The sequence below is a fragment of the Balaenoptera musculus genome, chromosome 19, assembly GCF_009873245.2.
Source record: "Balaenoptera musculus isolate JJ_BM4_2016_0621 chromosome 19, mBalMus1.pri.v3, whole genome shotgun sequence".
Lineage (NCBI taxonomy): Eukaryota > Metazoa > Chordata > Mammalia > Artiodactyla > Balaenopteridae > Balaenoptera > Balaenoptera musculus.
In genome coordinates, this window is record NC_045803.1 from 4,333,248 (window position 1) to 4,346,277 (window position 13,030).

Genomic DNA, 13,030 nt, shown 5'->3' on the forward strand with positions numbered 1-13,030 from the left:
GGCCACCACCGGGGCAGCGGGGGCGGGGCCGTGCCGGCGGCTGGGGGGGTCACAGCGCAGGCAGAAGTGGGGGGCCCGGGGCCAGGGGCTGGGGAGGGGGCGGCGAAGAAGAGGCTGCGGCCGGGGACGGGGTCAGAAGGCAGCCATGGTCGCCAGCTGGTGGAGGGCAGGGAGCGAGATAAAGGATTAGACAGGAAGGCTCACCTCCCTGGATACCCCTTTACCTGCACCCCAGCCCCCCAAAGAAACCCTACTCTTTCCTCGGTTGAAGAAACTCCTTCCACTCTGCTTGCCACTGCCACTTCTCTGAAAAACAATCTCCCTGTGTCCAAGAAACTCTTCCCACTAATCCCACTCTGAGACATTCCCCAGGCATCCCTGAGAGTGTCGTAGGACACGCCTCCAGGCCCCTCCAGCTCTGCCCCCCTGGTCTCACCGTCCTCCCCACAGGGAAAGCGTCCCTCACTCCAGCCGCCAGTGCCTCTTCCTCCCCAGGAACCCCTGTCCTGTTCCTCATTTCTTATAAAATGTTCTCATAAAGTTCTACCCACTCCCTACCTTCCCCTGCAAGGCCCACCTCTTCACCTACTATGGCCTCTACTTAGGAAAAATAAATCTCTCAATCTCTCCTCAGCTGAAAAAAACAAAACCAAAAACAACAAACACAACAAAACCCAGATCTTCCAAACTCACCCCCACGGTTTGCACAGCTCAGAAAACCACACGGGTGTCATCACTACCACCCCACCTCCACAGTCTCCTCTGCATGGGAACCCCTACCCCACTCAGAACCCTATGTCTCTGGACCAGGGTTCTCAACCTTGGTGGCACCTTGAAACCACCAGAGGATACTGATACTTGAGAAATTCCGATTTCATTGGTCTGGGGTGTGGCCCTGAGCATCTAGGTTTTTAAAACTTCCCCCGGGGGATTCTTTTAAAGGATCCAACACCGTTGGACCCCCTGGTTTAGAAGAATGCCCCCCATCTCCATCACATTCCTTCTAACCGCCCCGCTTGTCTTCCTTGGACCACTCTCCCATCCCCTGCTATGTCTTTGACTCAAGGAAAATACCCCACTCTTTCGCTTGCTTATAGGAGTCTTCCAAATCTGGTCCTCAGTAGCTCTACAACTCAGACAAACTCATCAGAGCCATCACTTTCTCCTCCATTAAGAAAAATCTCTTCCGTGAGTTGCACGGCATTTTCTACTCACAGGAATCCTTTTCTCCAGACCCCAAATTCCTCTCCATTCAGAAATCTCCCAAGCTCTGACCTGTATATTCACTGCTGCGGAAGGAAATCCCCCCAACTCTACCCAGCATCCCCCCACCCCATTCCTCTGCCCTTCCACCATCTCCCACGACCTCCAAATCGCCTCTCTGTAGCCCTTGTTATGGGGATGAACCCCCCAACTCCAGATCTCCCCAGCTCACTTCAACCTCCCGCTGTCTCTTGAACTTATAAGAGCCTCCCCCCACCACCCTGACTTCTCTTACATCACAAAGAATCCCCTTCACTCTTGCCACCCTCCTGCACCTACTCTAGCTCCCAGCATGGCTTCTGCTCAGGAGAATCCCCTTCATGTCTCCCTCAGACTTCCCTTCCTGGGAACACCCCCAGAACTCCCCCTTCTATTTCACCTGTGCAGGAACATACACCATACACTCAGTTTTCTTCCGAATTTCAAAAGATCCCCTCCGTAGACAGTGCCCCTTCGAAAAATTTGATCCACAAGACCACAACTCTCTTTCAATTGGGAATAATTTCCCACTCTGCACCCACCAAGGGTCCACTCATTTTCCTCTCCCACGGCACCCCATCACCACGCCCCCTGCCCTGCCTTTTCCACCTTACCCCAACCCTCCTTCCAGGCATGCAACCCTTACCAGCTTCCACCGCTCACTCTATCTATCCTAGACTCCTTCCCCCAAACCCCCTATTCTAGTTAAGAGCCTGGAAGCCTTAGAGGAGGAAACAAACAAACAAACAAACAAACCTGATTCTGGGTCCCAGTACCAGGGTGACCTTGGCCTCTTCCGCCCCCATCAGCTGGCCCTCACTGGGTCTGCTCCAAGGAGGGGTGTTGGAAAGGTTGTCTATGGGGGGGGTGTCTCCATGGCAACTGGGCCTAGTGCCCCGCACGTGTGTTCTCTCCTCACCTCCACTCCTGCCTGCCCACGCACGGCCCCTGCCCTGGCCCCATTCAACAGTGCCCTGGACGCTGACATCCCCAGCCTCCCTGTCCTCACTTCTGGCCCCTTCCTGTCTTTCCTCTCCAGAAAGACGCTGAGTTTCCTCTCCTCTCCATCTCTCGGCATCTTCTCCCCGCGTCTGTGCCCCCTCACCACCAGCACCACCACCTCCACTGTCCTAGCAGATTTCTGCCTCCAAGGGGGGTGGGAGGGTGAGCCTGTGACCTCAGCATGTACCCCTTCCCCTGCTGGGCCCCCTAGGACCCGGGATAAGGAGGGGATGGAGAGAGGAGGCGAATGATGGAAATTCTCCATCATATAAAGATTCGAAGATCTTTTCATTTTGTCGATTTGGGGGGCACTCTGCTTGGTTTTAGGGGTTCTTCCTTTAGTCCATCTGTCAGCGGCAGCAAAGGAGGGAGCAGGGGACCCCCCCAATTCAAAAGCTCCGGGATGTGAGAGGGGTCATCATCCCCTCTCCCTCTGAAGGGGACCAGCTCCTTCCTCCAGAATTAGGGGGGTCACGGAGCCTTCATTTTACATCCACCCACCTCCGATTAATAAAAAGATCTCTCTCACCTCTGTTAACGATAGGTCAACTCTCCGATGCACGGGGGAGGGGACGTTGAGCCCCCCTGTCGGCAACCCCCCCAGAAAAACCCTTGTGGCTCCCAATTCTCACTGCTCCCCTCCCCCAGCAGCGAGGGACCCAGGCGTCCGACCTGGTTGGGGGGTGGAGATGAGGAGGCGTCCGGGGAATGGGGGTGTTGAGGTGGGAGGGGAGGCTGAGGGGCAGCTCTGAGCTCGGGCCCCGAGGGAGAGGGGGTCGGGATGGGGGAAAAAAAAGGTGAGGAGACAATTTGGTTCCCGTGTCGCTGGGTAAAGTGCGGAGCTGGAGGACGAGAGAGGGAAGGAGGAGGGAGGGAGGGGGAGGGGAGCCGCTGAGGATGGGGGAGCCACGGAGAGGAGATGGATGGGGGGGAGGGAAGTGATGGGGGGGCAGGGTCTGGGTGACAGAAAGAAGCTGGGGAAAAAGAGAGAGACCCAGAGAGGGAGGGAGAGAGACAGAGCCAGGAGAAGCGGAAAGAGAGAGACCCAGAGTCGGGGAAACAGAAATGGGGGAGGGAGAAATTGGGGGGAGGCAGCGGCTGGTAGCAGAAGGAAGTTGGAGAGGGAGACACACACACACAGAGAGAAATATCCAGAGAGAGAAGGGGACAGAGGCAGAGATGCAAACAGAGAAACGCAGAGACTGGGGAAGAAATGGGGGATGGGGGGGTCAGGATCTGGGTAACAGAAGGAAAGAAGGGACAGTGAGAGAGTCATCCAGAGAGGGGGAGGAGAGACAGATGGGGAGAGAAAGACAGAGAGAGACTGCGAGGATGGGAGAGAGAGAGAGGGAGAGAAGGAAAGAAATAAAGTGGGGAGAGAAATTGGGGATGGGGCAAAGGTCTTAACAGAGAGAAGAATGCTAGAGAGAGAGAGAGAGAGAGAGAGGAGAGAAAATTTTAAAAATTTAGGGGAGAGGGGTCTGAGTGGCAGAAGGTGCCTGGAGACAGAAAGGCAGGTGCAGAAGGAAAGAGAGGGACCCAAAGAGAGACACAGATGGGGAGAGACTCAGACTGGGAGAGAGGGAGACCCAGGGAATGAGACAGAGGTAGAAACTGGGGAGGCATCAAAAGGAAGCCGGAGAAAAATAGGAGAGGGGCCAGTCTCAGATGAATGAAGGAAGAAGCTGGAGATAAAGGATACCCCTGCCTCCTCCCCCACCCGCATCCCCAGCCCCTGCTCCCTACCCCCATCCCCATTTCAAAGCCACCCCCCCACCCCCACTAGCCTCCATCTCTCCACAGCATCGCTTGCCGCCGCCACCGCCTCTTCCTGTCGTCATAGCAACAGGATCCAGGCGCCCAGCCAAGGCTGGCAGCAGCGGCCGGAAATGAGGGGAGGGCCTTTTAAAAAGGACCCCAGGAGCTCTCTCCCCTTTCCCAAAATCCAAGGGAAAGCTCCACCTCCCCGAGTCTTCCCACCATTCCCCCCACACCAAGTGGCAAGGGCAAAGAGCCACTGAAAATAAAATTATATTAAATTTACAAGGATAGAAAGCCTTTTGAGTTTCACCAAGAATTTTTTTTTCTTCTTACCCGCTACTCACCACTAGCTCAAAGAGTTAGATTCCCCCAAGATGGGGATGGGAGTGAGGAGAAAAGTAGGATGTGCAAAGCTTGAGTGGAAATAAGTTTTAAAGAAGTCTGTCTGGGGTTGGGTCGGAGGGCTATGCAACAGTTTTGAGAAGACTGGATTTGCAAGTTCTAGAACTAGCCAGTGGGTAGAAGGTGAGACAACTCCAGGGAGAAAATCTCAGATGAGAGTCAGAAAGTTTGGTCTTGGGTTCAATCTCAGAGATGCCTTGTAGCCACTGTGTGACCTTGGGCAAAACATTTCCTCTCTTCTAGACTCAGTTATAATGGGTGCAAAAACTGCCTGCAATTAAACGGGAACATTGGTGAGAAAAGGTCTTTGCATGCTGCTCTAGACAAGCAGTTATTTCAAGACTGTGTCTTCACAGGAATGTGATCAAAAATTAAGCTAGCCATAACCACAGACTTGGGCTAGGGAGTTTGCATACTGTCTCACAGAATTCTTGCAGAATCCTTGTAATGTGGGCACTGATATTCCCATATCATAGGTGAACAAACTGAGACTTGGAGATGCGCAGCGATTTGCCCACGATCACCCGGGAAATACAAAGTCAGCACTGGAGATGAAGCAGCCTCTTTGTGGGGCGTTGCCAGGAACAGTCAGCAATAGGTGAACTTCAGAGCCACTTCACCATTCCTGTGTCAGCTCCTCCCTTTTGGGGGCTGACAGAAGACAGAAAAAACCTGAGTTCCCCACACATTCAATCACCTCCCCTGAAGGAGCATCTCAGATTTCCACTGGAACTTCTTCAGGGGAAAGGAGTTTAGAGAAGCATTGTGACACCCTTGGTTTAGAAGCAGAGAAATACCAGCCTCGAGGGAAGGGGCCTGGAATTCATTCGTTTGAGAAACATTTGTTCAGCCTCCCCGTTCTTTTGCCAGGGAGAAGGATACAGCTGGGGACAATAATGGTAATTGATATAAACTGAGTGCTGAATGTTACAGACTCTAAGTGATTTGCCTGCACGGACTAGGTCTCCCAGGTTCTCTTATTAGCCCCCATTTTAAAGATGCGAGGCTGAGAGAGGTAAGCACAACCTGCAGATAGGAAGCGGTAACAACGGAAATCAGAGTCAAGTCTTCAGATTCCAGAACCTGTGCTATTTTCACTGCTTCTCTGTTCTTTGGTGGGGGGAGGGGGGGGTGTTTATATCCTAAATGGGGGAACTATAAATAAACACAAAAACAAATACTTTGAAAGGGTGAAAACAGCATGAAGCTGATCAAATAAGCTGAGGTTTCTAAATCTCGGAACTATTGACATTTGGGCTGGATAATTCGCAGGGCGGGGCGTGGGGAGGGCGCTGTCCTGTGCATTGTGGGATGTCCAGCAGCATCCAGGGTCCCTGCTCACTAGATGCCAGTAGCAAGGGATTATAATAAAAAGAATTCAGTCTGTTCCACCTCAAATCCTGCTCCATACTGGAAGTCTTTTAACATTTTCAGCTGTTTCTTCTCTTACTTGCCTTTGCATCCCTAAATAATAATTATCTTCTAGATGTGTCAGCAATATACATTGTAGATCCTTCTCTCTGATAGATAAGGATTTAACTCATGCAGACCTCATTTTTCCTCCCTATAAGTATTTTTAATTCTTCTATTGGTTAATTTTGTGTCATTAACTAATAGACTTATGTCATGATTTCTTCTTTCAGAGGGCATATCTTTTCTCTCCCTTTTTAAGCAGCTTTGTTGAGATAGAACCCACATACCATGCAATTCACTCACTTAAAGTGCATAATTCAATGGCTTTTAACTATAATCATAAAATAGCGCAAGCATCCACCTTAGATCCATTTTAGAACATTCTCATTAGCCCAAGGAGATACCACAAACCCCTCAGCCAGTCACCCCCAGTCTCCCCACACCCCCAATCTCCCCACCCAGTGCTAGGTGATCACTAATCTACTTTCTGTCTGTATAGGTTTGCCAATTCTAGACATTTCATATAAATGGGATCATACAATATATGTTCGTTTGTGGTGGGCTTCTTTTGCTTAGCATAATGTTTTCAAGGTTCATTCATGTTGTAGCATGAATCAATACTTCATTTCCTATTATTGCAGGATAATATTCCATTGTATGGATATACCACATTTAACTATTGGATATTTGGGTTACTTCCAGATTTGGCTACTATGAGTAATGCTGCCGTCAACATTTGTGTGCACATTTTTGTGGGAAGGTATGTTTTCACATCTGTTGGATGTATACCTAGGAGTGGAATGTCTGGATCACATATTTATCCTTTTGAGAAATGAGGTAGCATCTCTGGACTTCATTCTGCAAGGCAGAAATATTAGACCCACTGAACAACTCTTCAGCTCATTGGCGGACTCTTCAGAAGGGGTGTCCCAGAAGATGCAGGTTATGGACGCTTTCAGCTCTCATTTCTAAATTAGCTCATGAATTCATCTCACATTAGCCGAGGTCTCCCATGGGGTTAACCTGGAGACCTAGAGGCTGTAGGCTCAGAGACAAGTCTGCTAAGCCCCTAACCTTGAGAAGGTCCTCCACCCTCACTTCCCCTGACCCCATGTGGTAGGCAGAACTCCAAAATGACCCCCAATATTCCCACCCCCTTGTGCAATCCCCTCCCCTTGAATGTGGGCAAGACTTGAGAATAGGATGGGGTGCCACCCCCATGATTAGGTTACATTATATGCAAGGTGAAGGAATTTTGCTTGTGTAATTAAGGTCCCTAATAAGTTGACTTGAAGTTAGTCAAAAGGAAGATTATCCTGGGTGGGCCTGACCTAATCAGGTGATCTCTTTCAAAAGGGTCAAGAATCACCTCACACCAGTCAGAATGGAAAGTCTACAAATAATAAATGCTGGAGAGGATGTGGAGAAAAGGGAACCCTCCTACACCGTTGGTGGGAATGTAAACTGGTACAACCATTATGGAGAACAATACGGAGGTTCCTTAAAAAACTAAAAATAGAGCTACCGTATGATCCAGCAATCCCACTCCTGGGCATATATCTGGAGAAAACGCTAAGTCAAAAAGATACATCCACCCCAATGTTCATAGCAGCACTATTTACAATAGTCAAGGCATGGAAGCAACCTAAGTGTCCATTGACAGATGAGTGGATAAAGAAGATGTGGTATATATATTCAATGGAATATTACTCAGCCATAAAAAAGAATAAAATAACACCATTTACAGCAACATGGATGGACCTAGAGATTATCGTACCAAGTGAAGTAATTCAGACAGAGAAAGACAAATATCATATGATATCACTTATATGTGGAACCTAAAAAAATGATACAAATGAATTTATTCATAAAACAGAAACAGACTCACGGACATAGACAACAAACTTATGGTTAACAAAGGGGAAAGATGGGGGGGAGGGATAAATTAGGAGTTTGGGATTAACAGATACACACTACTATATATGAAATAGATAAACAACAAGGTCCTACTATAGCACAGGGAACTAAATTCAATGTCTTGTAATAACCTATAATAGAAAAGAATCTGAAAAAGAAAAAATATATGTATTGTATATAGATATGTAATACATATATGTGTGTGTATATATATATATATATATATATATCTGAATCACTTTGCTGTACACCAGAAACTAACACAACATTGTAAATCAACTATACTTCAATTTTTAAAAATTAATTAATTAATTTATTTTTGGCTGTGTTGGGTCTTCGTTGCTGCACGCGGGCTTTCTCTAGTTGTGGCAAGCGGAGGCTACTCTTCGTTGGGGTGCGTGGGCTTCTCATTGCAGTGGCTTCTCTTGTTGCGGAGCACGGGCTCTAGGCATGCGGGCTTCAGTAGTTGTGGCACGCGGGCTCAGTAGTTGTGGCGCACGGGCTTAGTGGCGCCGCAGCATGTGGGATCTTCCCGGACCAGGGCTCGAACCCGTGTCCCCTGCATTGGCAGGCGGATTCTTCACCACTGCGCCACCAGGGAAGTCCTATACTTCAATTTTTAAAAAGAGGGTCACGAAGTCAGAGAGACTCAAAGCAAGAGATTCTCCTGCTATCCTGAAGGAGCAAAGTGCTCCATTGTAGAGAGGCCCACGTGGTCAAGACCTAAGGGTGGTGGGGCTTCCCTGGTGGCGCAGTGGTTAAGACAAACACTCTACCTGCTCTTGAACAGTCAGCTTACATGCTTCTTCCTCCAGGAAGTCTTCCCTGACCCCCCAAGGCTGCATCAAGGATTACAGCTGTGCTTCCACCATGCCCTATAGGGCTCCCATTAGAGCACAGTCACCCTGTATTGCAATCAGCACATCGGTCGGACTCCCCCAGGAGAGTAGGAGCTGTTCAGGACAGGCATGTGTCTGGTTCACTTTGGTGTCCCCCAGAGCCCAGCGCTGGTAGACAGGAAGCTTCGGTTTACAGGTGCTGAATGAATGGATGGATGGATGGATGGATGAAGGAATGAATGAATGACTCAGGGAATGAGTGGATACATATTGCAGGGTCCTTACCCCCTAGCAGTCCCTGCCCAACCACTCTCCCCGCCTCACATCCTGAATGTGCTTTTTCCCAGGTGCTTGAGTGTTTCTCATCAACAACAGCTGGGGCCTTTGTGTTTTCTCAAGAGGAACAGAGTGCTGGTGGCATGTTTTCCCGCTGTACCAGGAAGGGAAGATCAGCGTTTCTAAAACGTCCTCATTCAGGGTGAAGTGGAAATATTCCAGCTCTGGGGAGTCAGGTGGCCTGAGTTCCAATCTTTGCTTTGCCTTGCCTCCCTAAAGGACCCAGAACCAAATCATTGCTCTCTCTGACCCTTCATCCTCTTGTCTAAAATGGGACGGGGGGGTGCAGTTAGTGATCTCCCTCTGGATGGGATGCTCTAGGACCATGATTCAAAAACCACACTACCAAGGAATTCTGGCAGGGCTCTTTTGGTGCCTGTGAAGCCCCTGAAATTATGTACAAAATTTTGTGAATATGGGTATTGTTTTCTGGGGGTTCATAGCTTTTATCTGATTCACAAAGGGATCCCTAATCCCCTACAAGTTAAGAGTTACTTCTTATAAATGGATTTAGCAAAATCTCATTTGTGCTAATAAAAATAAAGGCCAAAAAGAAAAGAAAAAGAAAAAAAAAAAGCAAGGGAGAATATATAAATGCATAGGTAATATCTAAAGCAGGTTTTTCTCAGCCCCAGCATGAGTCACATCTTGGACCAGATCATTCTTTGTGGTGGGGGCCGCCCTGCGCATTGTAGGGTGTTAGGCAGCGCCGCTGGTCCCACTAGATGCCAACAGCACCCCCTCCCCAGTTGCGACATCCAAAAATGTCCCCAGACATTGCCCGATGTCCCCTTGGGGCAAAATCACCCTGAGCAAGGAACCACTCATCTAGTAGAAGAAACTGATAACAATTTTTCCCTTTGAGGAACAAACCTGGGATTGAGAAAAAATGAAAAGAAAGTTATTTTTTTCTTTCTACACTTCTCTGCTGTTTAAATTTGAAAATCATGACTGCGTTACATTTATAATAAAAATGAGTTTATTGTTAAAATAAATTACCTCCATTCAAGGGACCACTACACAGCCATTGAAAAAATCAGGCAAATCTCTACATCTGAAACATTACCTGCACGGCATGCAGCAACCATGATTCAAACTTTTGCCCTCAAGACCCCTCTTTACACTTAAAAATTGTAGCAGACCCCAAAGAGCTTTTGTTTATGTGCGTTGTGCCTGTCAATATTTAACATATTCAAAATTGAAGCTGAGACGATTTTAAAATATGTATTACTTAAGTAAAATAATAAATTCATTGCATGTTTGCATAAACACACTTCTTTTAGTGAAAAATAACTATTTCCCCAAAAAATATAGTGGTATCGGTTTATTTTTTTAACTTTTTAATATGTTATATTGGAGTATAGTTGATTAACATTGTTGTGTTAGTTTCAGGTGTATGCTTTATGTTTTTGAAAATCTGTTCAGGGAATTCCCTGGCGGTCCAGTGGTTAGGACTCCGTGCTTTCACTGCTGAGGGCCCGGGTTCGATCCCTGTTAGGGAACTAAGACCCCGCAAGCCTTGCAGCGCCGGGGTGGGGGGGTGGGGAGAAAGAAGAAAATCTATTCAATGTTTGGCCTAATAGAAGAAAGTTAGGTTCTCATATCTGCTTCTGCATTCAATCTATGGTGTTATCACCCATTGTGAAGCCTCCAAAAGCCTCTGGACTCTATGTACTCATGAGAGACTAAGAGTGAAAAAGGCAAATAATATCTAAGTATTATTATAAAAATGGTTTTGACCTTGTGGTGGCCACACTTTGGGAACCACTGATGCACAGTACTATTCTATAAATGAAATGAGTACAAAACACTGTGTAAACATGATGATAGATAAAAAGATGAGATTGCGTGGCTTCAGTATACACGGAGGCATACACTTAGGGTTAAGTATCGGTAGGCTCAGGAGATTCCCAGGATTCAAATCTTAGCTTCACCACTTCCTAGCTGTATGACCAGGAGAAAGTTAATTAACCTCTCTGGGCCTCAGGATCTCATTTGTAAAATGGGGATGATAATATAATAAAAGCACTGACCTCCTTGGGTTATTCAATGTAAAGTGCTCAAGACTTGAATGCAAAGTGTCTGGCACATAGAAAACAGTACATCATGCAATTAATTTATGCAAACTATTATTATTAAGTAGCTTTAAAAAACATAAGGTAGGGGTTTCTCTGGTGGCGCAGTGGTTAAGAATCCGCCTGCCAATGCAGGGGACTCGGGTTTGAGCCCTGGTCCCGGAAGATCCCACACGCCGCGGAGCAACTAAGCCTGTGCGCCACAACTACTGAGCCTGCGCTCTAGAGCCCGCGAGCCACAACTACTGAGCCCATACGCCACAACTACTGAAGCCCTGGAGCCCGTGCTCAGCAACAAGAGAAGCCACTGCAATGAGAAGCCCACGCACCGCAACAAAGAGTAGCCCCCCCTCGCCCTAACTAGAGAAAGCCCGCCTGCAGCAATGAAGACCCAACGCAGCCAAAAATAAATAAATTAATTTAAAAAAACAAAACATAAGGTAGAGTTATATAACTGATGCTAAATGATCTCCATAACACATGTGAAATTGGAACGTACAGAACTATGTGCATAGTATGATAAATGCTGTGTCAAATAAACATGTATGTGCTACAGATTCACCTGTGTGTGGATTTAAACACATACATGTATGCTTAGATATGCATATAGTATTCTTGAAATTATACATTAAAAGATAATAATACCTTAGGGCGAAGGGTATTTCTGGATGTCAGGAGGTCACAAGTAGGACAGACTTTTCACAGCATTCCTTCAAAAAAAAAAAAGATAAATCTTTAACTATGGAATCCCATTGTATTTTCAAAATGTAAAAAACAAAACCACCACCAAAAACACTAACTTAATTTTTTTTTTTTTTAAAGAACATAGACTTTAGGATTTTAAGTTGTTAAGTTCCAGGCAAAATCAGCAAATACCTCAGCACTTGCACCACAACTGCTCATCCTGCACGCAAGACAGACAGCACCAAACGATCAGAATGGCAGACAGCACCAGTCGATGGGGACATCCTTTCCCACTGAGCAGATGTTCAAATCCTTCTCAACACTGTGCTCCAAGAAGCCACTAGGAATCGGTTAGTCTTGACAAAGAAGCTGAAACACATTTGCCATCCCAGTTCTCGGGTATGACCTCCAGAAATTCCTGAAATCATTGAAAATGACTCAGAGTATTTCCCTCAGGGAGTCTGATCCTGCTGACTCTTAGTTCTCTCCTGCTAACCTATCCCCACCACTCTTCCTGTTCCAGAGGGATTTGGAGTCCTGCTAGCCCATCCCCCTCCTTTTTTACAGAAAAAGAAACTGAAGCTCCAGAGATTAAAAGACTTGCTCAAGGTCACAGAATGTGTTTGCATCAAATTCGAAGTCAGATGTAGCAGCTGAGAGAGGAGACTCTGGGATTAGAAAGGAATGGGTGTGAATTCTTTGCATCTTTCAAGCTGGGTGACCTTACCTCCCAAAGTCTCAGTTTCCTCATCTACAAAATGGGGCTCTTTGGAATGCCTAGCTCAGAGGATGTTTGGGAGAACCCAATGAGCTGGTAAATGAAAAGGGCTCAGCACAGTGTCTGACACCTAACAACAGCTTGATCAATGTGTCTGTGGCCATTACGGTAGTGGTTGCAGAAGTTGTTCTGATTGCCCCCAAGAGACTAAATCTAGAAGAGGTGAAGAACCCAAGGGCTAGCACTGTGTTTCCTTTTTAACATAGTTCAAGAATAAGCTTACCTGGGACTTCCCTGCTGGTCCAGCGGTAAAGGATCTGCCTTCCAATGAAGGGGAGGCGGGTTCGATCCTTGGTCAGGGAACTAAAATCTCACATGTCACCGGGCAACTAAGCCCGCGCGCCACAACTACTGAGCTCGAGCACCTCAACTAGAAAGCCCGCCTGCCGCAAACTACAGAGCCCATGTGCTCGGGAGCCCGCACGCCACAACTAGAGAGAGAAAACCCACCACCGCAACTAGAGAGAAGCCCTCTCGCCGCAAGGAAATATACCGCATGCCTCAATGAAGATCCCGCCTGCTGCGACTAAGACCCGACGCAATAAAAAATCAATAAATAAAATAAAATAAAACGTAATAAA